This window comes from Peromyscus leucopus, chromosome 10 (genome assembly GCF_004664715.2).
Source record: "Peromyscus leucopus breed LL Stock chromosome 10, UCI_PerLeu_2.1, whole genome shotgun sequence".
Lineage (NCBI taxonomy): Eukaryota > Metazoa > Chordata > Mammalia > Rodentia > Cricetidae > Peromyscus > Peromyscus leucopus.
Window position 1 is genome coordinate 53,259,651 of NC_051071.1, and position 26,402 is coordinate 53,286,052.

At 46.3% G+C, this 26,402-nt stretch overlaps 1 protein-coding gene across 11 annotated transcripts in view; it reads right to left on the reverse strand.

Moving 5' to 3' along the window:
- The window catches only part of Rbm47 (RNA binding motif protein 47), a 135,946-nt gene that overhangs the window by 33,160 nt on the left and 76,384 nt on the right, over nt 1-26,402 (reverse strand). For 2 of the 11 annotated variants that reach the window (XM_037209053.1, XM_037209055.1), the window contains one exon: nt 14,494-14,616. The exons of 8 other annotated variants lie outside the window; for them this stretch is intronic. The gene's annotated coding sequence lies outside the window, so the exon portion shown is untranslated. Of the gene's footprint in view, nt 1-3,126; nt 3,253-14,493; nt 14,617-26,402 lie in introns of those variants that run through there. One more of the 11 variants, XM_028882248.2, reaches the window with a different exon arrangement.

A 26,402-nucleotide genomic window follows, 5' to 3' on the forward strand; every position in this document is an offset into this window, starting at 1 on the left:
AAATGTGTCAGGCATCCCTTGTGCGGCAGCATCTTACTCACTGGCTGCTGCAATCTAAGGAAGTAAGAGCTATGAGAGATGGGGGAACAGTGCAGAGAGGCCGGCCAAAGACTAAGGTCTATTGATTGAACATGGCAGAGGGGCAGAGAACAGAACCTGAGCTCTAAACTAGTATGTTCTCTGAGAGAGTCCAATTGGTCCAGGATGGGAGAGCTGAAAATCCCAATTGTGTTATTTAAAGAGAGAGAGGGGGGAGAGAGAGAGAGAGAGAGAGAGAGAGAGAGAGAGAGAGAGAGAGAGAGAGAAACTGCTGTGGTTTAAATCTTCAGTGTTGCCGGCCGGGTGGTGGCGCACGCCTTTAATCCCAGCACTCGGGAGGCAGAGCCAGGTGGATCTCTGTGAGTTCGAGGCCAGCCTGGTCTACAAAGTGAGTTCCAGGAGAGGTGCAAAGCTACACAGAGAAACTCTGTCTCGAAAACCAAAATAAATAAATAAATAAATAAATAAATAAATAAATAAATAAATAAATAAATAATAAATAAATCAATCTTCAGTGTTTCCCCAAAGACCCATGTGTAAAAAAAAAAAAAAAAAAAAAAAAAAAAAGGAGCATCATGGGAAATCTTAGGTCATTGTTTGAGACCTGTCCTGACAGAGATGGAGGGACCCTAGGCCCTATTTTTCTACTTCTTGGCCAGGAGGGAAGCAGCTTGGCTCCATCATGCACCATGACATGTGTCCTTGCCTCAGGCCCAAAGAAACACAGTCAATCAATCAATCATGAACTGTAATCTCTAAAAGACCAAGGCAAAACAGTTCAATCCTATTTTTTGTTTGTTTGTTTGTTTGTATGTTTTTTAAGACAAGGTTTCTCTGTGTAGCTTTGGTGTCTGTCCTGGATCTCGCTCTGCAGACCAGGCTGGCCTCGAACTCACAGAGATCTACCTGTCTCTGCCTCTCGAGTGCTAGGATCAAAGGCGTGTGCTACGGCCCGGCCCAATCTTCTTTTTTATAGGTGGGCCTCACTCTGTAGCCCAGGCTGACCCAAAACTTGGCAATCTTCTCGTGCCTCAGCTTCTGCAGTGCTGGAATTATACCTCCTGTTCCCTAAATTCTTAAAAAGCCATCACATTTTGGAAAGCTTTTGAGAAGTCAAAGATCCCATGAAATAATTAAGTGATATCTACAACTTCCCTTTCTACTTCTTGCCCTATAATCCCTGATCAGACACCTCCTGTTAACATTTTACAAAAGGACCCATCTCTTGAAGACCCAGAAAATGAATGTTAAGATTTACACCATAGAAATAAGAATTAAACACAGACCACTGAATCTCTATGTACAGCTCATAGTCAGAAGCCAGGAGATTGTCACTTCCCACCTCCTTCGTCTCTGCACGCTGACATCTGACCCTTTTTTATAACATGCACCTTGTACCAGCGAAACCCAAGGCACCAGCTAGTTACTTATTAAACTTGGGTGCCAAAGGCTGAGGTGTACAAATTACACTGTTAGCCGCCCAGCCCAGCCTGTGTGCGAGTGGAGGCGGACAATTCATAGCTGTGAAATTCTGTCATATCAGCAGAATTCAGCTACAAATTGCAGCAATTCGTGTCTGACCTCTGATCTGCGAGGTTCATCTGAACCTTTGAACCTCAGCTCGCAGTTGAGAAACGGCAAGAAGATGGTTACCAAGTATCCTCCAAAGCCAGGTAAATAGTTAACGCTGTGACTGTGGCTTGCCCTCCCCCACCCAAAGCCGGATCCCGGAAAGACCAGTGCGGAGCAAGCGACAGTCACTGAAGGCAACATTGAGAGCGAGCTTCAAAAACATGGCATTTGGGGCAAATCTAGTAAAAGTAGGATACTTCAGGGTGGAAACCTCTTTAAATAAATATATTGAACTAAGAAAAGGGGAATCTGTGGCCAGAAAGAAGGCTCCGTCTGTAAAGCACCCGCTTCCCAACTCCAACAACCTGGCTGATCTCCAGAGCCCACGTAAGGGCAGAAGGAGAAAAACCAACTCCATAGAAGTTGTCCTCTAAGCTATCCAGGGTACCACGGCACGAACTTCACACACACACACACACACACACACACACCTTTAACATCCAGTGATAAGCACGCTAACATTCTCTTTACAAATGAGACATAACAAACACTAAACGCTTTGTAATGTAATGGTTTTTTATCAAACAGAACCACGTCTGAGCCTATTACAAGGTACAAACCCATTCTGAGCCGGCCACTTTCACAACCAAGGGGTCATGGAAAAGCCGTTACAAATGTGACTGACAGGCAAACCCTTTGACGCTGACAGTAGAGCATCTGTGAACGGTGACACTACAGCCTGATGGGTGGACAGACGGCCACTCCGAGCCCCTACAGACTGATCTCAGCGGAGTTTCCCCGCGGGGTGACGGAGGAGGGCACATTATGACCAGAAGGATGTCCCTCTTGACGATGAGCTGTCACTCCAAAGTGCTAGTCAAATCGCTTCAGTTTTAGGTAGGAAGGTGAAAAAGACATTCTGTCTCTTCGGTCATTGTGATTAATATTAGAACGGAGCATAGAAAGAATAGCTAAAATATTAAAGTTAAAAAAAAAAGCATAGCGCCTAGAGTTAAGTAATTTCATTTCTTAATTACCAGTTTGAAAAAGAATGACTCAAATAAGAGTGTCCAAGAGGAAATACCACGGCTACAGTTTTATATATCATCGTGCTGCTAATTCCTGATTTATTTTTAGTTATCCTATTTTCTTCTCTAAAGACTGTCTATGAGACACCATTGACAAGTCATTGCTTATACTGTATGGTTTAAATTGCAAACCATGAAACTATATTTGTGAAGATCTAGATTTTTTTCCCCCAAGTATATGAAGTAAAACGCTGTAAAACTAAACAATGTCTGTCAGACCATGCCCCTAACTAGAAAACTGGAGTTTCACCAGTGGTAAGGCAAACAAGGCAGCGTTTAAAATTCTTAAGAACTTAAGATGGATACACCACCTTTAACTAAAACAGAACCAAAACAGATTGTTTGGTAAACCTGATACACATTGCCTTAAGCGACTACAACCATCTTCTTCTTCACACCGCAAGGAAAATAAGCAAGGTTTCCCTACCTTTCCAGTCTTGAAATCTGGATGCACAGGCTGATCGTAACCACAGCCAGGCTTCAGCAACCTTTGTCCCTAACCCCAGGAACAGCGTGACTCTGCTCTACATGGTTCCTGGCTCTGCACTGGCCAATGGGTTTTGGCCTTGGTAGTCATTTGCTAAGGACACCTGGAATGAGTTGGAAGGCGGGGCTCAGAGGCGGGGCTCAGAAGGCGAGGAGGGGGTCACCGCTGTCACGTGGAAATGCTTAATAACCGTATGAAAAGTAGTGCAAAGCCTACTCTGACCAAGAGATGGTTGGGGAAAGCTCCAGAAGACAGAAACCCTGGCATTTCATAGGAAGGAAATTTAACTGAAATATTTCACCCAAGCTCCACTCATGACTAAAAGGAACTCAATGATTTTCTTTCCAATCACCCTTCAGAGAATTGTGGGTGCCCACGCCCTTGCACGGCTTAATACAAATAAGAATAATAGTAATTCACGTGGGGTGTGAAGGAGGTTAAATAAATAAATACATTTAAGTGAGCAGGAAGGTTTCCAGCAAATAGTAAGCCCTCGAAAATGACACTGTCTCTGGAACACTGGACAAGGTGACGCACAGTTCAAGTCCCGGGACTTGGGAGGCTGAAGTAGGAGGCTCAACAAGCAATTCAAGGCCAGTCTGATCTACCTGGCAAGACCAGTCTTAAAGAAAAACAAAGTACTGCTATGACTTCTTGGAAATGCTGTGTTTTTAGCAAACATGACTCCCCCTCTACTCCGCCTTTATCGTATCTAGGGTAGATAACCTGGATTCCTGGGCACTCGATCTCAACCAATCACTACCAAAAAATCCTATCTATAAATGTGATAGAAAAAGATGCAGAAGTCCCACATGAACTAAACCCCCATTTTATTTTACTAATTTGAAGCCGACACACGTAGTGGGAGCACAGAAAGCCAGAGGTTGGTAAAATGAACCTCATGGTACGAAAGACAATGGACAGCTCAGGAAGACCCAAGGCACTTCCAAGTAAATACCCTCGTTTGGAGGGGCCAAGATGGGGAACCTCACCCCCAATCCCTCTGGAAGTGGAGTTAGGACATCAGAGAGGGAGGGAGAGGAGAAATTGAGAGGGCTCGAGACACCATGTGACACCCTGTACTCTCTGAACACGCATGAAAAATGAAAGAAATATGAAAACCTGTCTCTCATCCTAATACATTTCAGGCTAGGACACACAGCAGTGGCCGTGTGTGTGTGTGTGTGTGTGTGTGTGTGTGTGTGTGTGTGTAGCATGCTCAAGGGAGTAAGGAAGCTGGGTTTGGTGATGCATCTCTGCAGTGCCAGCACTGGGGAGGTGGTGGCAAGGAGGGTCAGGAGTTCAAGGTCACCTTTGACTACATAGCTCATTCAAAGCCAGCCTGAGGTACATGAGGCCATATCTCGAGATACCATCCAACAAACAGTCAAAGCTGGGACTACAAGTTTTCCCTTAGAGGTTTTTGTGCTTTTCTTCAATTTACTGAATTGTATATACCATTTTTGAAGTGGACAGTGTCAGAGGTCAAAAGACCGGAGGGACAAGTTGGTTTTCAGTTTATTTTTCTATCCATATTTTATAAAAGAAAATTTTATTGCTTCTAGGTAAGATGATCAATAATGAGAAATATTAGTGACTTAATAAAGGGTAAAAATCCCCATGCTCCAGTGAGTTGAGTATATACGCAACACAAATTGGACTTACGTTTTTTTCTTTTCTTCTTTTTTTTTGGAGGGTGGGAAGGTCACAAGGGTAGGGGGGCAGACCCGGAAGGACTCGGGGTGCATGGTGTGGAATTTCCAAATAATCAATAAAAAATATGAAAAAATAAATAAAAATAGAGTCAAAATTCAAAACAAATCCAAGATTATAAAATGTCAACTATTACGTGAAACCAAACTCCTAGAGTAGCTGAAGGAAAACCAAAGGATTCCTTAGTTACTAAACCAGTATTTTAAAAAATAGATTTTTAACAAATTTAAATTCCTTAACTACAAATAAGACCGAAAAGCTTTCTTTTTTCTTTTGTTTGTTTTTTCGAGACAGGGTTTCTCTGTGTAGCTTTGGAGCCTGTCCTGGAACTCACTCTGTAGACCAGGCTGGCCTCGAACTCACAGAGATCCGCCTGCCTCTGCCTCCCGAGTGCTGGGATTAAAGGCATGCGCCACCACCACCTGGTCTTTTTTTTTTTTTAAATTTTAACACCTATTTATTCAGGGTGTCTCATGTGCCTAAGTGAGCATGTGGAGGTCACAGGGCAACTTAAGGAGTCAATTATCTCCTTCCACCCAGTGTGTGGGTCCCAGGAATCAAACTCTGGCTAGCAGGCTTGGTGGTTAGTGCTCCTAGATTCAGAATCTGTTTTTATATAAGAGTACCTTAGGAGTCAGAGAGATGGCTCAGCAGTTGGGGGCACTGGTCCTTGAAGAAGACCAGGGTTAAAATCCCAGCATCCACCATAGAGGCTCACAACCCTACTTCCAGCTCCAGAGGATCTAATGCCCCCTTCTGGCTTCTGTCGGTACTGCATGCACACGCTACAAAAGTCATACATGCAACCAAAACACCCACACACGTAACTGAAAATAAACATATCTTTAAAAAAATAGTATAATGTATAAGAAAAAAAATCCCGTGTTTACAAGATGTTTGGAACATTAGATAGTATTTTGGGTTTGGAGGGTTTTTTTTTGGTATGTATGAATGTGTATATTTATGAATAAGTATGCATATTAAAATAAACACTGCCCTAAAAGGCAAAAAATATTTGAGGATGGTAAGTTTGAAGGTAGGGTGGGTAGAGTGTTTACTCAGCATGGGCAGATGAAGAAAAGAGTTAGGTAACTGTTCACAGAATACTTAAAATCAGGAATTACGGTGACAGGTACAGCCTGCCTTCGCCATGAAAATAAGCCAAATCCTCATGCTTTGGCTCTGAACACAGTGGCTTTAATAAACTCAAACAATATAGGGGGGGAAAACACAGAAAAAACGGAAGTTAGCCTTGTCATTCCTGTGATATCATTCTCCTGCTCCACGCAGGCCTCTGTGTGGGCAAATGCATAAAAACCATGTAAGGGCCCCCCAGAGGCCATGGTGATCCCAGCCACTCCGGATCCAACTGGCTTGCAGCAAGCAATTAAGCCCTGTCTGAAGAAATGATTCTCCGTCTTCACAGAGCGCCTTTGTTTTAGTCTAAAGAGAAGGGGACCACACGAGCGCGCAGTATGGAAGCCCTAAGGTAGATATGGTTGCGTAAAGGAAAGAAACAAAACTGAGCCTAGTCTGGGGACCGGCAGTGTAGACATGATATGAAGTTACATGGGCTGTTTTTATTTATTTTGGACATCTTAAATTTTATTATGGGGTGTACATGTAAGATACATGTGTGAGCCATTTGGCAAATTTGACAAATTTATTAAGCTTATTTTCTCTGTTTATGCGGGTCCTGGGACTTGAACTTGGGTCGGCAGGCTTGGGTGGCAAGTACTTAACTTTGTTGTTTTTCTGAGACTGGGTTTAATCTATCCAAAGCTGGCTTCAGTCTTTCTATGTAGTTGAAGATGAACTTGGACTCCTGATCTTCCTCTCTATCTTTCAAGTACTGGGATATAGGTGTGTGCTGCCGTGTCCAGTTGCTGAGGACTAAACACAGGGCTTTTCAAAGACCATTTTAAATACTGAGGGTATCTGATCAGGCCAAATCAAATCCTACTAAGATAGAATTATCTTTAAATTTTAATTCATCTATAGGTTGAAACACAATCAATGTAAAGACCAGGCCAGTATTTACTTGCTTTTACATATAAGGTAATATACTGTTTCTAGAGACACATTTGATAACATTTAATTACTTGGGGGTGGGACATGCATGTGTGGAGATCAGGGGACAACTTGAAGAAGTCAGTTCTCTCCTTCCACCCTCGGGTTTGCAGGGATCTCAGTCCGGGCATCAAGCTTGGTGGCCAGTGTCTTTATACCACCTACCTCATCAGCTCATTTGGAACTATTCTGAATTCCAAAAACTTTGCTGAAATTACTGTTTGTATCAATGCATGACTAAAGTATAAGAGGGAGAAACTGTTCGTGTGCACGCACGCACGCACGCATACACACATGTGCACATACACACAGAGCGTTGAAGTAGTAGTCGGTATCAAACGTTGGCGCTGAAGCCACAAAGCTGTGTGAACAGTGCCAGCAACAGCTGTCCGTGAAGTTAATTCTAACCCACTGGAAAGGAGAAGGAATAGGCAGAAGTTCCCACAGACCTGAATGAACAAAGGCACCACAGTATTTTTCCTGAAGTTAGTCTGTCAAACACTGCATTATAGCACCAGCTTAGCACAGAATACAGCACATATTGGAGTAAAGTGTAAGGAAAGAAAGCACTGAAGTATTTCATCTTAACATTTAAAAATGGAGGTCAGGAGAGTAGTTCAGTGGTGTACCGCTTGCCTAGCACGATCAAAGCTCTGGTTTAGACCCCCGGCACACCAAAGTTAAAAACCAACTAACCTACCAAACACACACACAAGCAAATAAAGGCACAGAGGTGAGCTTGAATCCCAAAGACGATTCTCTAAACCATTACATCACAATGATAACATTGATCATATAGCGTGAATGTATTAGAACATGTATTACTCTACTCATGGAAGGTGCTGTTCATCCAAGCATATGTCAAGACTTAGTTAGCTCACAGTCAAACACTTGGTGTTCACATGGTAGTAGCTATCTGGTGAGGACACACGGGAGGCGGCAGCCATCTTAAATACGGTAGAAGTCGTATGTGTTACTAGGAGACAAAGTCCAGGAGGCTGGAAAGTGGCTCCGAGTGCACTGCACTCACTTTTGACTATTTATTCTGAATTTTGTCTTTCAAATAAGAAATCCCACCCTCAAAACCAAAATCCATCTCTATCCATATATCAGGATTCAAGGAACTGATGGTTTTTCCCTTGTAACTAATGAATTCTCTTTGCTCGTCACTGGGTTTTTGAGACAGGGATATGCTCTATGTAGCCCATGCTGACCTCAATTCCCTGTCACCAATTCCCTGTCACACCCCAAGTGGCAAGATCACATGTACACATACCAAACCTAGGCACATTTTAATTTTATCTGAAGATTTCATAATAGATACCTTGATTTATTTCTTATTGTAATAGTGTGGTCATTGTTTGGCTGCAGGATGAGAATAAAACTGTATACGTTTTTTAAGCAATTCCTTGAAAGCACAGAACAGCTCCGGCTGCGTACCTCAGACAATAGGGTTCAACATCAGCTGCCTGGTGAGTTCAGAAGGACATCGCCAGCCTTCTCATAAAGAGGACTCGAACTGATAGAGACATGAATTAGATGTTTTTTTTTTCAGTGAGTACCATTTTCATAATTTATGGACCTTGCCCCTCAGCTTTTTTCAGATTTGTTTAGGAAAATCCATTTCCTGCTTTTGCTCCGCCATGGTTACATTATGGACATGCCATCGAAGAAGCAAGAGCGGCCAAGTTGCCTCTTCAGCGGGCTGCCGCCGGAAATGTGTCTCAGCCAGGCAGTAAATGGACATCATGGACGGTGACAGAGACGTAGAAACGAATGGAATCACAACTCCAGACTCGGTAGCTACCTCTGGAGTCAGCTCAGCATAGGGTCATGTTCGTCCCGCGACATTAAGTTAGGAACAGCTTAATTTAATTAACCAATATTAAACATTTAGTTTCAGCCAACTTGTGGGCTGAATGTATCACGTGTTACCACACTGAACCCTCACGATGATGGAGTGACTACCTTATTCTACACACGTGGAAAAGGGGGGGGGGGGCCGCTCAGAGGACCTAGAAGTCTTGCTCAATGTCTCCCAGCTGCAGGTGGCGGAGGGAGAACTCACACCCAGGCTATCAGACCCCAGAACCTACGCTTTGGTCCTAGAACCACTAAGCGGCAGGGTCCATCAGCGCGGAGTGAGAGAACAAAGGGCGGGTTACTCCCTGTGCGGCTCTCATGCGCTCAGTTCCCCGACACAGTCTGCAAAGGGAAAGTCTCCCGGCTCTCACTCAGCGTTAGCATCGGTTGCTCACACACACACACACACACACACACAGTCTTGTGTAGTGGAGAGTGGGGACAGCAGTGGAATGTGTGACGATCTCAGAGCTTCTACTTTCAGAAAACAGAAGAAGAAGAGCTACTAGATCGTCAGTCCCACGTGGAAGGCAACGGTTAAAGACTGAAGTGGGAATAAAGGTGGTTAGAAAACCAAAAAGAGCTGGGCTCTGAGGCACAGACCCGGAATTCCGGCAGTCAGGTAGTGAAAGCAAGAGGACCGTTGAGAGTTCAAGGCCACCCTGGGCAAAACAGCAAGTACCAGGCCCCCAAGGAGACATAGTAAGATCTTATCAAAGGCAAACACCAAGCTCCAGACGAAGACCACGTGTCCATGAATATGGGGGCAGCACAAAGAGGTCTTGATGAGAGTGTGTGTGTGTGGGTGGGTGGGTGGGTGGGTGGGGAAGGAGGGGGTGGATCTGGGAGGAGTTGGGAAGGTGTGAGTAGTAAATATGGTCAAAGCTCACACAAAATTTTCAAACAACTTAAAAATACAAAAATGGAAAAAAACAACGAAATTAACAAAATTCAAAAGTTAGGGGGTTTTTGTTTGTTGTTTGTTTTTTTAAGAAAATAACCACATTGACAAACCTGTAGCTAAAATGACAAGGAAGAAAGTAAACTCGCTACTCAACTCAGGAAAACGGAGGAGACATCACGAGTGACTCAAAGACATGGAAGGCTTACAAAGAAAAGCTCTGAGCAGGGCATGCCGGTTAGCTCAGCACATCTGGAACCAGAGAAATGGTTCAGCAGGAAGGAGGATTGCTTGATGCTCTTCTGGAGGACTCAAGTTCAGTTCCCAGCACCCACATCCAGCAGCTCACGAGCCCGCTGCGACTCCAGCCCCAGGAGACCTGCTACCTCCTCTGGCATCTTCAGGCACCCGTCCGTGATCAGCCAGTGTCCTGCTCTGGCGGCCTGCTGCCCTGCATCCCCTGCAGTTATGGACTCTCCCTCCAGAGCCGTCAGTCAAAATAAACTCTTCCTTACGGTGCCTTTGGTGTCAGTATCTTATCATCACAAGGAAAAGTAACTCACACAAGGCCGGCAGAACAAGAGTTCAAGACCCACTTAAACTACTTGAGACCATTCCATGTCTCAAACCTACAAAGAGGGCTAAGCGAGGTGGTTGAATGGGAAAAAGGCCTGACACATTACATTTGTTCCCCAGAACCCGTATGTTGGAAGGAGAAAACTGACATCTTTAGCTTGTCCTCTGACCTACACACACACACACACACACACACACACACACACACACACACACATACACACACACTTTTTAAAAAATGAAGTTAAACCGATTTGAAAGAAAAAACACACAACTATTATGCACCATGACCAAGCATGACTTATCCCATGGGCTTACCAAAGGAGTATGAACCAATGAAAACACACAAAGGTAACAAAGACAGAACTACATTATTATCTAAATAGACATGGAAAGACATGATACAATCAACAGACTTTCATAATCCAAATTATCAGTAAGCTGAAACAGAGGAAACTTCTCCCGTCTGATTAAAACCAATACAATCTGACAACCAACAGTTGAATCGTAAAAGACTCATCCCACCTCCCCAAGATCGGGAACAAGATGAGAGAGGGCGTTTTATTCAGCACTGTCCTGAAGACTCCAACCAAGGCAATGGGGCAAAGAAGAGAAACACAGATTATTATCCACAGAGGAAACGCAGAAGGAAAACCGTCCGTAGATCAGGAGACCAGCACAGGGAGAAGACCAGTGTGCTCAACACTGGAGGATACAAAACCAACTCCCACACCACCACCAACTGCATGTGCACACACTCACTAAACAATCTAAAGTAAGAAATTACAATAGCATGGTGATTGAAGGGAGAACCAGCTCCTGCAAGTTGTCCTCTGACCTCCAAACAAGTGAGGTGACATGTACCCACCCCCCCCCCATCAATACATATGCAAAAAGTATGGGCTGGGGTTGTAGCTCAATAGTACAGCACTAATATAAGGCCCTGTGTTGAAGGCAAAAAACAAAACAAAACAAAACAAAGAAACAAAAACCCAAATAATTAGTCAAAAAGACAGGCTATAAAGTAAATATGCATTTACAAAGCATATTTCTGATAATAGCTTTTATCTAGAATATGTAAAGAGCTACCATAAATTAATAACAAAAAGACAAAGAAACTAATTTAAATATAGGTAAAGGAACTGAATCTCCAAAGATACATCCATGACCAAGAAGCACACGAGGCTGGACGATGGTCATCAAGGAAATGCAAATTAAGACCACAATGAAATTTACTCTATACCCCTGGAATGGCCATCGTCAAAAGACAGAAACAACTTATGTTGACCAAGACAAGGATCAGAACCTTTGCACATGGCCACTGGAGCTGTCAGATGCACAGCCTTGCACACACATGGCCTCCGGAGCTGTCAGATGCACAGCCTTGCACACACATGGCCTCCGGAGCTGTCAGATGCACAGCCTTGCACACACAGCCTCCGGAGCTGTCAGATGCACAGCCTTGCACACATGGCCTCTGGAGCCGCCAGATGCACAGCCATGCACACTGCTGACGAGGCCTTCAAAAGCTGAAAGACAGTCGCCACCCATTCCAGAAATCCCATCATAAAGATGTGCCCGGTAGAGATCAAGAGCCATGACTTCAGAAAACTTTGAAAACAGGGTTTGGGGAGACGGCCCAGTAGATGAAGTACTTGTGTGAAGTCCTGATTTGGATCCTCGGCACCCTAGCAAAAGGCAGACACAGTGCACACACCTGTGACCCCAGCGCCTGGGGGATGGGAGGCTGAGGTAGGCTGAGTGTCCAGGTGGGGTTTTCCCTGTCTAGCCAGCCTAGCAGAAATGGGGAACTCCAGGTTCAGTGACAGACTGTCTCCAAATAAGGTAGAGCGGGAGGAAGATACCAATGTTGACTTCTGACCTATTCGTGCATCCACACACATATACCCAAACCCACACACAGTGAGAACGAACACACACACACACACACACACACACACACACACACAATCACAAAACTTGCAAAGTCATAGCAACATTACAATATCCAAAAAGCAAGGAGGAAAAAAAACCCTCAAATGTACCCAAATTCTAGACTACTGTTTTACAATATTAATGGATATTGCAATAGTAATGAAGTATTGATACATGCTATAATATAATATAATATAGATGGATCTTGAAAATACTGTTCTAGGGGCTGGAGAGATGGCTCAGTGTTTCAGAGCAGTGGCTGCTTTTTCAGAGGATCTGAGTTCGGTGACTAGCACCCACATCCAGTGGCTCGAAGCAGTCACCCTAACTCCAGCTCCAGGGGATCCAGCATCTTCTCTGGCCCCACGCTCCTACCCCTACTTCCATGTACACATAAGTAGAAAACTAAAACTATGTATTTTGGGGTGGTGGGAAGGACCTGCAGGGAGTTGAGGGAAATATGATCAATATATTGTACTTAAGAAAAAATATTAATATAATTTTTTTTAAAAACCCAATATTTTTAAAAGAAAGAAAATAGTGTACTAAGTGAAAGAAAGCCTCGTGGTACAAATTCATAAGTAAAACATCCATGGTTATGAAACAGAAGGTAGGCTGTCCCGAAAGCAGAAGGGGCTGGTAAGGGACACGGGATTTTCAAGGTGATGGCCACATCCCGAAAGTAACCGAGGGATAGTTACACAGCTGTGAGACCACACGAAAGCCCCCCCAAACTGCCCACATGAAATAGGAGGTGCATTGCACCCCAGTAAAGCTTCTACTTTAGCTGTAAAATCGAGTTGTCCGAGTAGGAGAAAAACAGGTGAGTCGCCACTGACCATCCCCCCTCAGAGGGGAGGCTTTCAAAGGTGGGCCCGTGACTCCCCTGGTCCCACCATTTTCCCAGGGAATAAAGCTCAGGCACACTGCTTTGTAAGCTGGAAGGCTCAGGTGGTGTATATATTTCTCCCCCAGTTTCATCACAGACAGACTCAAACATTACAAGTAAGTACTTACCACGTGGACGAGCGAGCGTCAGAGAAGCCCCCGTTTGGACACAATGTTTCTGTCTGGGTGGATGGCTAAGTGTCCCAGCTCGGTCATTCTCCTCGTGAATGGAAGTGTAACAAAAGGCTTTCTCTGGTCTGTGTGCACTCAGCAGCCCCCGTGTGACCTGTCCCTCATGGTGTCTGTGTGCGGGCGCTCAGGGTGGGGATGGCAGCCCAGAGCCAGGCCGCCGCGACAGCAGCTGGCCTCTCCTCTGAGCCTCAGGCAGCAGGCCCCTTCCTCATCTTTTCCTTTCAATACTTCCCCAGAACTTCTAACCCCCCCCCCCCAATCGACGCTGCTCTCCAGTATTCCCAAGAGACCGACTACACACACACACACACACACACACACACACACACACACGCAGCAAACGCCCGAGCAAGACGCAGAAAGAAGAACACAGGCTTCGGAGGACGGCAGACACTGAGTTCAAAACCCAACTCTCTCTCACGACACTTAGGTATCTTGGGCACGCCTCAGATGTCCGATCTGTCCGACAAAGACCACACAGGCCCCCAAACGATGCTCCAGTTGCCACCCTGAGTTGGAGGCTGAGGGCATACAACCGAGTCACCCATCCAACTCATCCGCCGGCTGGAGACAGCAGATGTGACCAAACAGTGATGATGAGAGATAGATGGCGCCACAGAGGAAGCACAGACTCTGCTGAGGAAACGTGAGGCCTCGCTGGGACAGTGTGTCCACAGGACGCCTTTGGTTGACACCTAATTACCGATCTTCCTTTATGCGCCACCAGGGTCCAGCCATACCGAACTACACTCAGCACACGAACTTACAGTTGACTAGAAAATGCATAGATGGGTCTTCGCTAACTACACTGCTGGGCAGAACAGAGTGGTAACTGCTGAAGGTTTGGGAATTTTGCCGTGTTTGGTTTGGATTTGAGGCAGGGTCGCAGGTAGCTCAGGCTGGCCTTGAACTCCTGATTCTCTTCCTAAATCCACCTGCCGAGTGCTGGGATTACAGCCGTGTGCCGCCACCTCACCCAGCTACAAGGACTTTTCCAGTGAGGTAATCTCGATGCCACTGGTCTTTTCCTGGTCAGATTTCTCCAGTATTCTGCTCATTTCAGGAAGGAGATATTCACAAATGGGTGCCCCCTGCCCCCAGGGGAGAGTAAGAAAAGATAGTTTCTCAGGAGAGAAAAGGCAACACTGTCCTGAGAAGCAAAAGCTTACCTGGGTCAGGGCACCACCCTCTCCCTTCAAAAAGGCCAGTCGTGTACACAGTGTCCGGGAGCCAGCAACACTAGGGTAGGACCAGGACCAAGGCGGAGCATGTGGCACGTGATGAGAAGATTCCTAAACCAGAGATCAATAGTATCTACAGAGAGGAACCTTGAGGGGTGGCTTACACCTGCTCCCTCCCCCACCTCCGGGTCCCCAGCCCTCTTCCCATGCCTGGAAACCACGGACATCGTCAACACGTCCAATAACATGCAAGCACGTTAGCGTGCTCCTGGAAGAGGCAACAGTAAAGAATAAGGCCATCTGGCATGGTAGCACAGGACTACAACCCTGCTAACCCACACACCAAGGCGGGCGAGCAGCAGGAGACAGAGCTGCCTACAGGAGCATGTATTGACCCTGGTTGGTGTCCTGGTTATTTTTCTGGGAACTGGGACCAAATAACACGTGACAAGAAGCAACGTAAGGGAGGAAAGGTCTATGTTGGCTCGGCAGTTTGAGAGCATGCGCACGCATGCACGCACGTATTAAACAAACAAAATGTAATAAAATTTGTTACCAAAAGAAAAAAAAGGCTCTATTTTATATAAGAAAGGTAAGTACTTACTAATTTGTAAAAGTAATTCTAGAAAGTACAAATCAAAGTCAAGAGCTTTTCCCTCCAAGCTCTAAGCCAGTTTTGTTTGCAATTATAATGGGTTGGGACCACTGAACACTCTATTAATAATCATATCCCAGGATACCAGTTTCCTGAGACTGATGAAGATCCTGAGACTACCAGGAAGCCTGGGCTTCCTTTTGGTGATGCCGGAGAACAGGAAACACTCAGGATAATGCCGGGCACCTGATAACTCCTTGTTCTCTAGCTACTTGGGAGGCTGAGGCAGGAAAACTGGAATTCCGAGCCTGCCTAGGTAATACAGCTAAACGCCACATCAAAAGCAAGCAAACAGCCAGGCATGGTGGTGCATACCTTTAATCCCATCGAGGCAGATGGATCTCTGTGAGTCTGGGGCCAGCCTGGTCTAACTTGTGGGTTCCAAGACAGCCAGGGCTACATAGCAACTCTGTTTCAAAACAACAACAAAAAACCATCCACAACCAAAACAAGCAAGCAAGCAAAACCTACCAGGATGCGCTAAAGCCTGGGATGTAGACAAGGGGTCACTTGCCTAGCGTCCAAGAGGCCCTAGAGTCATCCATCTGTACCCCCTTGTACTAAAAAAACTACAGATTTTCATTACAATACAGGGTATAAATTTATTATAACTTCAATCTCAGATTAAATCCTCTTCCGCTTGGCTTATATCGCTCTGTGGTATTAACATTTCCTACCTTAATATACCCAATAAATACCTATTTAAATGAATGCACTAAAAGGTAGGGACTGTAACGCCGAGATTAAGGGAGAAAGCTACTTCAACCACCACCAGTACAAAAAACTCAAATTGGTTAAAAACAAACAAGCAAGCAAAAAGATGTAAGAAAGTGAAACTGAAATCCACAGCACAGGGATCTGGCAGCATTTGCTTGGGTTTTCTGCTCTGTAGGAGAACAGCAAGGAGAGGTTTCCCTACAGACCCTGGAAGGGACTTAATGTCACCCGGCTTGATCGCTTCGCTCGGTTGCTCCGAAGGGCATTGTTTCCATCACAGCGGACTGCAGACATGTCCCTGCCGTGGTAGGGTTACAGTGTCCTTGAGACCCACGTTCTCACTCACTTTTCATTCATTCACTCATTCCTTCCATTTCTCCCTCGGCTGTCGCCAATAAGAGCTTGATAGGAATCAGCATACGGAGTCTATGGCTGGGGTCCACCACCTAGCACCCCGTGCTGGGAATATCCTCCTGGCCAAAAGCTGTGACTCATGCCTGCTGTGGCCCCAGAGCTTAATGGAAACTTGAGAAATACTTGGTGAGCTGAATAACACGTGAGAGATTTCCTAGGTCCACTCTCATTCCCTGCTCATGACCTACCTAGTACCTGGCAGTACTAGGTGAAACAAATTATCTATGTATCTAGTACTCCCTAGAGCTGGGGCTGTAGACTGACTCCTGGCCACCACACCAGACATTTCACAGGGGGACCCCCAACAGAAGATTCTGGCAGAGTTAGAGTCATAGACCTTGAAATACTGCTCCTGTTCTGGTAGAGGTGTCGGAATAATCAATGTCTTCCATTTCTGTGGGAAGAACGCGTCTCCAAAGCCATTTAGCACATTATTATTAAAGAGTGGGCTTTTCTTAAGTTCCAATCGGGGGAAACGAGTCAGGTGGCTCCATGGTTAAGAGCACAGTTACAGAACGAGTTCTGTTCCCAGCACCCACATTAGAAGCTCACAGCTGTCTCTAACTCCAGTTCCAGGGGAATCTGGCGCCCTTTTCTGGCCTCTCCGGGCACCTGCACTCACAGGTAATACATATAATTAGAAATAAAGTATTTAAAAGATGTTTTAAAAGGTTCAATTAGCTAGGCGGTGGTGGCGCACGCCTTTAATCCCAGCACTCAGGAGGCAGAGGCAGATCTCTGTGAGTTCGAGGCCAGCCTGGGCTACAGAGTGAGTTCCAGGACAGGCTCCAAAGCTACACAAAGAAACCCTGTCTCCGAAAAAAAAAAAAAGATTCAATTAATGGTCACATAAGAATCAAATGAAACTCAGTGGCTACGGTGACCTTTTTTCGAGTTTTTTAGTTGCTTCTCTCCAGGGGCCAGCATGCACTTTCAGATCTTCATAACTCAACCTCTGAGTCCCCCCGACACCACGTGTTACACACATGAACACGTGAGAACTTGGAGTGCACAAGAGTGGGTGCAGATGTTCTCTCTCCCTCTCCTCATCTCCCCACCCCCACCTCCGGCTCCCCGCAGCCTGGTTTTCATCTGCAGACTCTCCAGCATGTAAACGGTTCAGAGTAAAAGCCCCGACGCGGCCCAGTCAGCACAAACGACGACGGTCACAGGCATTTTCGAAGACTTTCCGACAGCACGGGAGGCGAGGCCAGGCTGCCTGCCTCGTTTCTTGGGTTACAAGGGTGCACAGGCCGTGCCGCACACCTGTCTGTCGTACTGTGGTCACGCTGACACATTTCCCACGGCAAATGATACGTCCTCGCGGCTTTGTCCCCGGGATGGAGCTCAGAACTTCACGGGCTGAATCAAGCCTGCTCTGAATTGAGGGGAAGTCAAGCATGAGGAGGAAGTGAACTGAACCCCACCCCCACCCTCACCCCCAGCGTTGCTAAGAAATGTTTGACGCACCTAAGACCGTGCTTTTCCAAGTGGCTGGCTGGGAGGGTGGAGCCAGGAGAGAGAGTGGCCAATGACTGCACCGGAATCAGAAACCCTTGGACCGCACGCACGCACGCACTGAACTTGACAATGGCAGAATTCGTTTTAAGCCTGGACATAGGGTGGGGTTTTACCACAGATTTGGAGCCAGTGGTTAAGGTCTGGCGTTTTTATCTCCCCATCCCTTCCTCTACCCCTCTCCAGTTTTGAAATACGCCCTTTAAATAACTAAAAATCAGAAAGGAAAGAACGAAGGTAAGAGAGTAATGTGGGTTTTTCTAGGGCAAGGGATCCTTCCCCAAGGGTCCTCTCCAGGTGCTCACAGAGATTCTTAGGGTGATGGGTGGCTGAAGAGAATATTCTCGTGCAGGTGGATGAGATGGGGCTTATTGAGGAGCAGGGACAAAAGGTCTGCTTTTGAAGGAGAGCCCAGGGCAGTGGTGAGGACTATCAGTTCAGAAAAGCTGAGGAGGATTCAAGGGTTTGAGCAATCCTAGCAGTGAGCTATAAGTCTTCCTACAGGGTGGGAGAGATGTGTCTGCAGTTCGGGGCGGTTCTTTCAGAGAACCCAAGTTCTGTTCCCAGCACCCACTTGGCGGCCCACAACCATCCGTAACTCAGTTCTAGGGGATCTGATGGCCGCTTCTGCCTTCCAGATAAAATGCATGTGGTCCGCAGACATACATAAGATCAGAAATAAAACAATTCCAATACTCTGTTGCCCTTTTGATCTCCGACCAAACTTAGAGTGTGGAAGAGGCTGATCATCCGATGATGCTCCTGCCCTGCCTCTCAATTGCCGGGATGACAGGCCCGCGCCACCTTCCAAGTCAAGCATCGCTGGGCAAGTGCTGTGTGTGCATCACTTTCCTGCCCGATGCCCACACGTCCAAAGTGGGTGTCAGATACCCCAGACCTGGAGTTACAGTGAGCTGCCATGTGGGTGCTGGGACTGAACCAGGATCCTCTGGAAGATCACAGTATTATCCCTGAACCATCTCTCCAGCCCCCATTTTTAAGACGACGGCATTCACTGCCGCATATACACTTCCCTTAGCAAGCACAAATTTGCAAGGGAGCAGCCAGGCGTAGAAATAAGAAGACAGCTGGGTTCATCTGCAGGAGGAAGTAGTGGGCCAGGCTGGACTCACAGGTTATTCGCAGCAAGTTTCTTCCTCAAGTTGTAAACCACAATCTTTATTAGTGAATTAGACTCTATACTTCCTCCTCTGCCTCTTGCCCTCCAATTCTGTGATAAGGTCTTGGCAGAAATCAAATTGGGCCGGGCATGGTGGTGCAAGCCTTTGATCCCAGCACTTGGGCAGCAGAGAGAGGCAGATTTCTGTGAGTTGGAGGCTAGCCTGGTCTACAAAGAGAGTTCCAGGGCCACCCAGGACTACATAGTGAGACCTTGTCTCAAAACAAAACACAACTGGCAAAAACAAACAAACAAATAAAAGCCACAACAAGTTCATAGGATTAGATTACCAAATGAATCGTTTTCAACACCCTACCACCACCAAAAACAGATGCATTGGTGTTTTGCCTGCATGAGTGTCTGTGTGAGGGTGTCAGACCTTGGAGTTACAGACAGTTGTGAGCTGCCACGTAGTTGCTGGGAATTGAACCTGGGTCCTCTGGAAGAGCAGTCAGTGCTATTAACCACTGAGTCATCTCTCCAGCCCTTGTCACAACTTTTTAAAAGATTGATTTATTTTTACTTCATGTGTGTGTGAGTGCCTGCATGTATGTATGCATGTCACGTGTGTGCTTATTACCCACGGGTGCCAGGATATCGTTGGACCCCCCGAAACACATTTATGAGCCACCATATGGGTGGTGGGAATCAAACCTGAGTCCTCTACGAGAGCAATCAGGCCCACTGATGACAATTTGTAGTGACTCAGAAATAGGTCATTTTAGAGTTGTACATCAGTAACAACTTCTTTACCACAGACAGCAGATTTCTATAAGTGAATCTTTGTTTTCTTCAGCATAAGATCAAAATTCTTTCCCCCTCCCCACCCCTCCCTTGTTTGTTTTCTTCAAGTCGAGTCTCACTTTTTCTCCCAGGCTGACCTCAGTCTTACAGTAAGTAATCCTACCGCTTCAGCCTCCTAAATGCTAGGATTACAGGCATGAGCACCGAGCCTGGCTAAGACGATTTTTAAACAATACCGGCCTGCCGGGTGTGGTGGCACACACCTTTCATTCCAGCACCCAGGAGGAAGAGGCAGGTGGATCTCTGTGAGTTCAAGGCCAGCCTGGTCTACAGAGTGCTGGGGAAGAGATGCTCCACTGCCTTTTATAAGCCAGCATCTCTGGTTATTTCATTTCTACCAAAAATACACCATCCAAATCACTATTTCCTACAATTAAAACAAATCTCTTGATTGAACAACAGAGTGCTCCAGAGAAGCTTAACCCACGCACCAGCTGAGAGAGCGAACAGGAATGGAGAGGGGTTTCTCTACATCACCAGCCTGGAATGAGAAGGACCAAAGGTGAATCAGGTCCCTCACCGGGGTATGTGTTCCAGCCTGGAATGAGGAGGACCAAAGGTGAATCAGGTCCCTCACCGGGGTATGTTGTTCCTTCTACAGAAGCCCATCCCTGGGCATTTCTTCATTCAAATTCTCATGTACCACAAAAATCATACAAGAAGTGGGATTCTAGTCAAGGGTGGGGGTCCTCTGGTCTGCTGTCTTCATAAAGAGCTGTTGCTTTCTAAGACAAACTAGTATCCAACAACAGCAGAAAGTGGACTCGAATTGCTCAAATTTTCTTATTAAATAATGAAAGCTAACCAGTTCTCTAACTCCAACACTTGGGGGGGACTAAGGCAGGAGGGTCGTGAGTTTGAAGCCACCCTGGGCCATGGAAGTCGGGTTCCTGAGTTTCAGGGTGAGTGAGATTCTGTCTTGAACAAAGCGTGGCCAAGCAGGTGTTTCCTAGTTCTTACAGTAAAAAGTCATTATTGAAAAAGAAGAAGAATGAAGTCTTTGTTGGGTTTCTTCCCAGGGTTTGCATATGCAGCTGACACAGGGAAGGCCCTCATTTAACAGTGGTTAATTTAAATGTTGGGGTTTCACAATCATTAATGGAGGGAAAGGTCACGCGGGCCAATATTCAGTCTCTTCAATTCACCATTTAGGAGCCCAGGCTCATTCATGGTCACAAACTTCCTTCTAGGAATCCTGTTGGAAAGGAAGGCCAGCAAAAATCCCCGGACTTCAGCGGTGTGCCAGACTATGACACAGCAAACACAACCTCAACAATGCTCCCAAACCCACCCAGTGTCGGTCTATTTATGGAAAAAGTTAAGCGTCAAACAGAAAAGACCACTGTGCTAGGCAGGGCAAAGGTCCCAGCTGCTAACTAGATTTTTACTATAAAACCCAGACTAGAGAGGCAGGAGATCAACCTTGGGACGATGGCTTTTAGAGCCCACCGACATCCAAGGTACCTTGCTGGCCACCTGACAGCTTGGAGACCATTCTGGCCACCAACTGCATCTTTTATCGTCGGAGACCTCTTGATTTCATTTCTGCTATTATCCCAAACAGGGTATGATGGTGTACACCTGTGATCCCAGCTTTCAGGAAGCTGAAAGAGGATTACCACAAGTTCAAGGCCAGCCTCAATTATGTAGCAGGTATCAGGCCAACCAGAGCTACATAGCAAGAACTTGTCTCAAAATATCAAAACAAGGGGTCTGGAGAGACGACGTAGCAATTGAAAGCATTGGGTGCTGCTCTTACAAAGGACTCTTTCCAAGAGTTCTGTTTCGAGCACCCATATCGTATATCATAACTGTCTGAAACTCCAATTCCAGAGACTCTGATGACCTCTTCTAGCCTCCTCCAGTACCAAGCATACACACGGTAATGCAGACATTCACGCAGGCAAAACACTCATACATTTAAAATAAAAATAAATCTTAACAAAACAAAACAAGGCATGTAAAATGCTACTGACCATGCACGAGGGCAAGTGTTCACCTCCAGAACTCATGGTAAAAGGCAATGGTAGAGTATATGTGGAATCCTAGTGCAGAAGAAGAGACAGGAGGATTCATTCCTGGGGCTCACAGGCCCACCAGCCTCGCATTATCAGCAAGATTCAGGTCTCGGTGAGAAACCCTGCGTGGCGGTTTGAATGAGAAATGTCACCTATAGGTTCGTGTATCTGAACACAGTAGTTCCTGGTTAGTGACCCTATCTCAAAAAGGTTGTGAAACTTTGAAGAGGAAGTATGTCCCTGAGGGTGGGCTTTGAGGGTTGTTGTGCCCCGCCCCCCCCAGATCTGTGTCTACGTGAGGGTTTTGCCCGAATATGTATGTGTTCTATGAGGGTGCCTGGTGTCTGTAGAGGCCATGAGAGGGTGTTGGGCCTCCTGGAACTAGAGTTGTAGACACTTGTGAGCTGCTGTATGGTGCAAAGCCCTCTGCTGGAACAGTAAGTGCTCTTAATTCCCAAGCCATCTCTCCAGCCTGGATTCGAGTTGTTTTTAGCCTGGCCCCCACTTCCTGTTCCCTCTCTCTGCTTCCTGTGTGAGGATGAAATGTGAGCAGGCAGCTTCCTGCTTTTGCCGCCATACCTGCCCCCTGCCATGCCTTCTCCACCACGACCTCTGGCCTCTACGTGTAAACACACACACACACACACACACACACACACACACACACACACTACACACACAAACTCTTGGAGATCATCGGACCCATTTCCTGTGCAAAGAGCTGTCTTTTCCAGGATCCCCTCGCTCACCCCCAAAGAGGTCACCAATCCTGTGGATGACTAGGCCTTCTGGTCTCATAGCTACTGACCCTGGTTTTCCTACAGTCCTGCAAGTTAAAGGTTAATTTTAAAACTGAATCTAACCCAGCACCACATTTATGTCTAGTTACAAAGAAGACATCTCTTCATCAGCGGGTGTGGTGTGGATCAGTTAAGACGAAAGAGAAAAGAGAAGTCTCTCAGGCCTCCTGCGCTGACCTTGGTTATAAGGAAGAGAATGGAAGGACACTGTTTTCAGACCTGTGACAGGTGACGTGGTGACCATGAGCGCACTTGTTGGGGAAAGCAGAGAACCAACCACACGGCTTTGTGCAAATCACCTGACTGCTCAGTGCCTCAGTTTCCCCTATGACGAGAAGGGGTGGATGATCCCTAGCTGGCAAAGTTGCACAGGAATTGTGGCTGAAACCCATAAAGCACTGGGTGCAGTGTGTCATACACGGGAAGCACACAGAGAGTTGTGCGATCTGGAAGGCCACTGGAGACCCGTGGTAATGCTGACACAGTTCGCCACACACTGTGTGGTGGCAGTGAAGGACCACTGAGAAGCACTGGGCTCTATGAAGAAGGAAAGTCTGCATGTCAGCTCTTTTCCTAGTCAGAAGTATGATCTGGGCTTCTCTATTTCCACTTTCTCAAGCTAAAGATAGACATATTTAATTTTGCAAGACTAAAACAAAAGGTAACCATGGAAATTATTTGAGAGAGTGAGTTTTAAAAAGAGGTGTTTTATTTTAAAACTAGGTTTCCATGTGCATCTGTGCGTGGGTATGTGCTCAAGAGGGAAGATGCCTGTGGAGGCCAGACGAGGGCGTTGGATCCCCTGGAGTTGGAGTTCCAGGCTGTGGTGAGCCCTTGGATGAGAGTGCTGAGACCCACACTAAACTTGGGTCCTTTAAAAGACCACGGAGCCATCTCTCCAGGCCGAGGGAGTGATTTAAAAGACAAAACAAAACAACCCTGTACAACTATAAGATGTTGTTCCTGACATTGTTCATAAAGTTAAAGATTTGTTCAAGGTCAGACGATGATTTTTTCTTTTAAGTGAGTAGTGCCCCATGAAAGTCTCTCTACCAATAAATAGTGAAAAGAAACAAAGTCCTTGTTGCAGAGATTGTGGGCACCTTTGCCCTTTCTAGAAGGGACTTGAAATATTCAACGGAGGCACTATCAGGGTAGTTTCATTGATTCCACCCACGAAGCCTACCTGCCCTCACTGAAAAGATCAGCCCATCACGTGGGCCAGACTAATTAATGCAATGTTTAAAACATAGCCCTATCATCTGCACCTAGGGACAGGCTCACGTGAAGGCTCAGGTCGTTTGTTATTCTAAGAAAACCCCCGCTGCCTCCCCCGGACAAGAATCTGGTAACTTCTTTCCTAGAATGCACACTTCTCTGAACTCTACTCACTAAGATGTACCCTTGAGACTGAGCCCAGCAAGCAGAACCTTCATGAGCTGGCACCGTGAGCATTTCCTCTGGTTCCACTTCAAAACATGGGATCTTTGACACTCGGGAAATTTATCAGCAACCTGGACTTAATTCACTTAACTTTCTTGACGGTTATTCTTTATCCATGCATACCAAAACTTGATCTTAGGGGAAAAACCTTAAAGTGGCTGAATATGGGGTTTAGAATATATAGAGTGTGTACGAAAAAGCCCTAAGCAGGGGCTGGTGAGACGGACAGCTCAGCACCCAAAGGTACTTGCGGTCAAGCCTGATGACCTGAGATCGAGTCCCTGGACGCATGTGGAGGGAGGAGGGAGTCAACCCAAGCTGCCCTCTGTCCTCCACACATGTGCTGGGGCATGCGCCTCCCCCCAACACACACATGAATAAATGAATGCAGTAAGAAAAATCCATAAGCAAAACAAACAAGTTAGAACCCAGAAAGTCTTATCTTTAAAACAAACGAATTACAAAAGGTCAGGCCTTTCTAACAGAGGACCCGTGTATTCGTCCTACTAGGTAAAGGTTGAGCTAGGCTGGGCTCTGGATCCGGCGCACGGGCGCTGAGGGGGGCTGGGGGAGTCTTAGGACACAGTGGTGGCAGGGTGGCTCTCGAGTGTGGCAGGGAACAATCTCCACATTGAATTAAGCTCCACTGCGGAACCCCTGCAGCTTCTCGGGCTGGGCACCTCATATAAAACAGCGGCAGTTGCTCCTGAGGTGACGACTTCAGTTAAATAAATGGCCCCGGGCAGAGCACTTAACAAACACACTCCCCGAAACAGGCTTCTCCTTCTGCCCTTCCAGGTGATAACATTTTCATCCCACCCTTTCTGAGGTCACCTAACTCTGAAGAGCTGGCACACAGGGATGGGTCTTTAGCTCACACACTCACATCTTCAGCTCCTGAAAGAATTTAAAATTGGAGTCTGTTTCTACAAAGCAGCACTAGGTAGCAAATGAGAGGGTGAATTAGAGCTACATGGGTAACTATCGCAGATAAAAGCACCAAGTGAGTGAAGCCCAGACACAGGTCGTAGACTGCAAGACTCCATTTGTATGAGGTTCAGCAACAGCCAAAGCTGTGGTGGTAGATGATGGTTAATGCAGGGGTGGCATGAGAAACTCGAAGGAGTCATACTTAAAGAACCGAGAATGAAACCAGGCAAGGGACGAACAAACACCTGGAGTCTCAGAACTTGGGGGGTTGAGGAAGATCGCCACTAACTCAAAGCCAATCTGTGTATGCAGTTAAGACCCTGACTCAAAACAAAACAAAAAAAGGACTGAGAGAAGAGAACACATCCCGGAATGAGTCATTAATAAACAGTTAAAGGATGGATGGGTGGATGGGTGGATGGGTGGGTGGATGAGTGGGTGGATGGATGGGTGGATGGATGGATGGATGGATGGGTGGGTGGATGGGTGGGTGGATAGATGGATGGGTGGATAGGTGAATGGATGGATGGATGGATGGATGGATGGATGGGTGGATGGGTGGATGGATGGGTGGATGGGTGGATGGATGGGTGGATGGATGGGTGGATAGGTGAATGGATGGATGGATGGATGGATGGATGGATGGATGGATGGATGGATGGATGGGTGGGTGGGTAGATGGATGGGTGGATAGATGAATGGATGGGTGGATGGATGGATGTGTGGAGGGATGGATGGGTGGAGGGATGGATAGGTGGGTGGGTGAGTGGGTGAGTGGATGGGTGGGTCTGGTAAGATTGTATTACTCACTGACAACCAGAAATGTTATTGAAAGCTAACTCTATTAAGTGATGAGGGGCTGATTTATGGTACAGCAACAAGTCATTAGGAGTCATTGCCATTTTCCTTTAGCAGAATAATAGCAGGTTTTCCCCTGATGTCCATGACCCATCTAAGTTCAGGTTCTTATCCACTTCAGCAGTGGGTGGTATGGGTTCCATCTCATAGGGTGGGACTAAACACAATCAAAAAGTGGTTGGTTACTCGTTCCTGTAATCCCAGGACTTGGAGGCTAAGCCAGGAGGATTGATGGAGTTGGAAGGGAGCCTGGGCAACACCATAATTTCTAGGCCAGCTGGAGCTCTGGTGTGGTGCCCTGTCTCTCAAAACAAACGAATGTCTGGGTGTGGTGTCCTACACCTTTAATACCATCATTTAGAAGGCAGAGGCAGGTGGGTCTCCTAAATTCCAGGCGAGCCTAAGCTACATAGTAAACCCCAGGCCAGTTGTGACTATACACAGTGAGATTGCACTTCAAAAAGGAAAAAAGACGTAAACTCTATAGCATGGTGGCACACACCTACAATTCTAGCAATCCAGAGGCTGACACAGGAGTTCAAGGTCAGCCTCAGTTACTG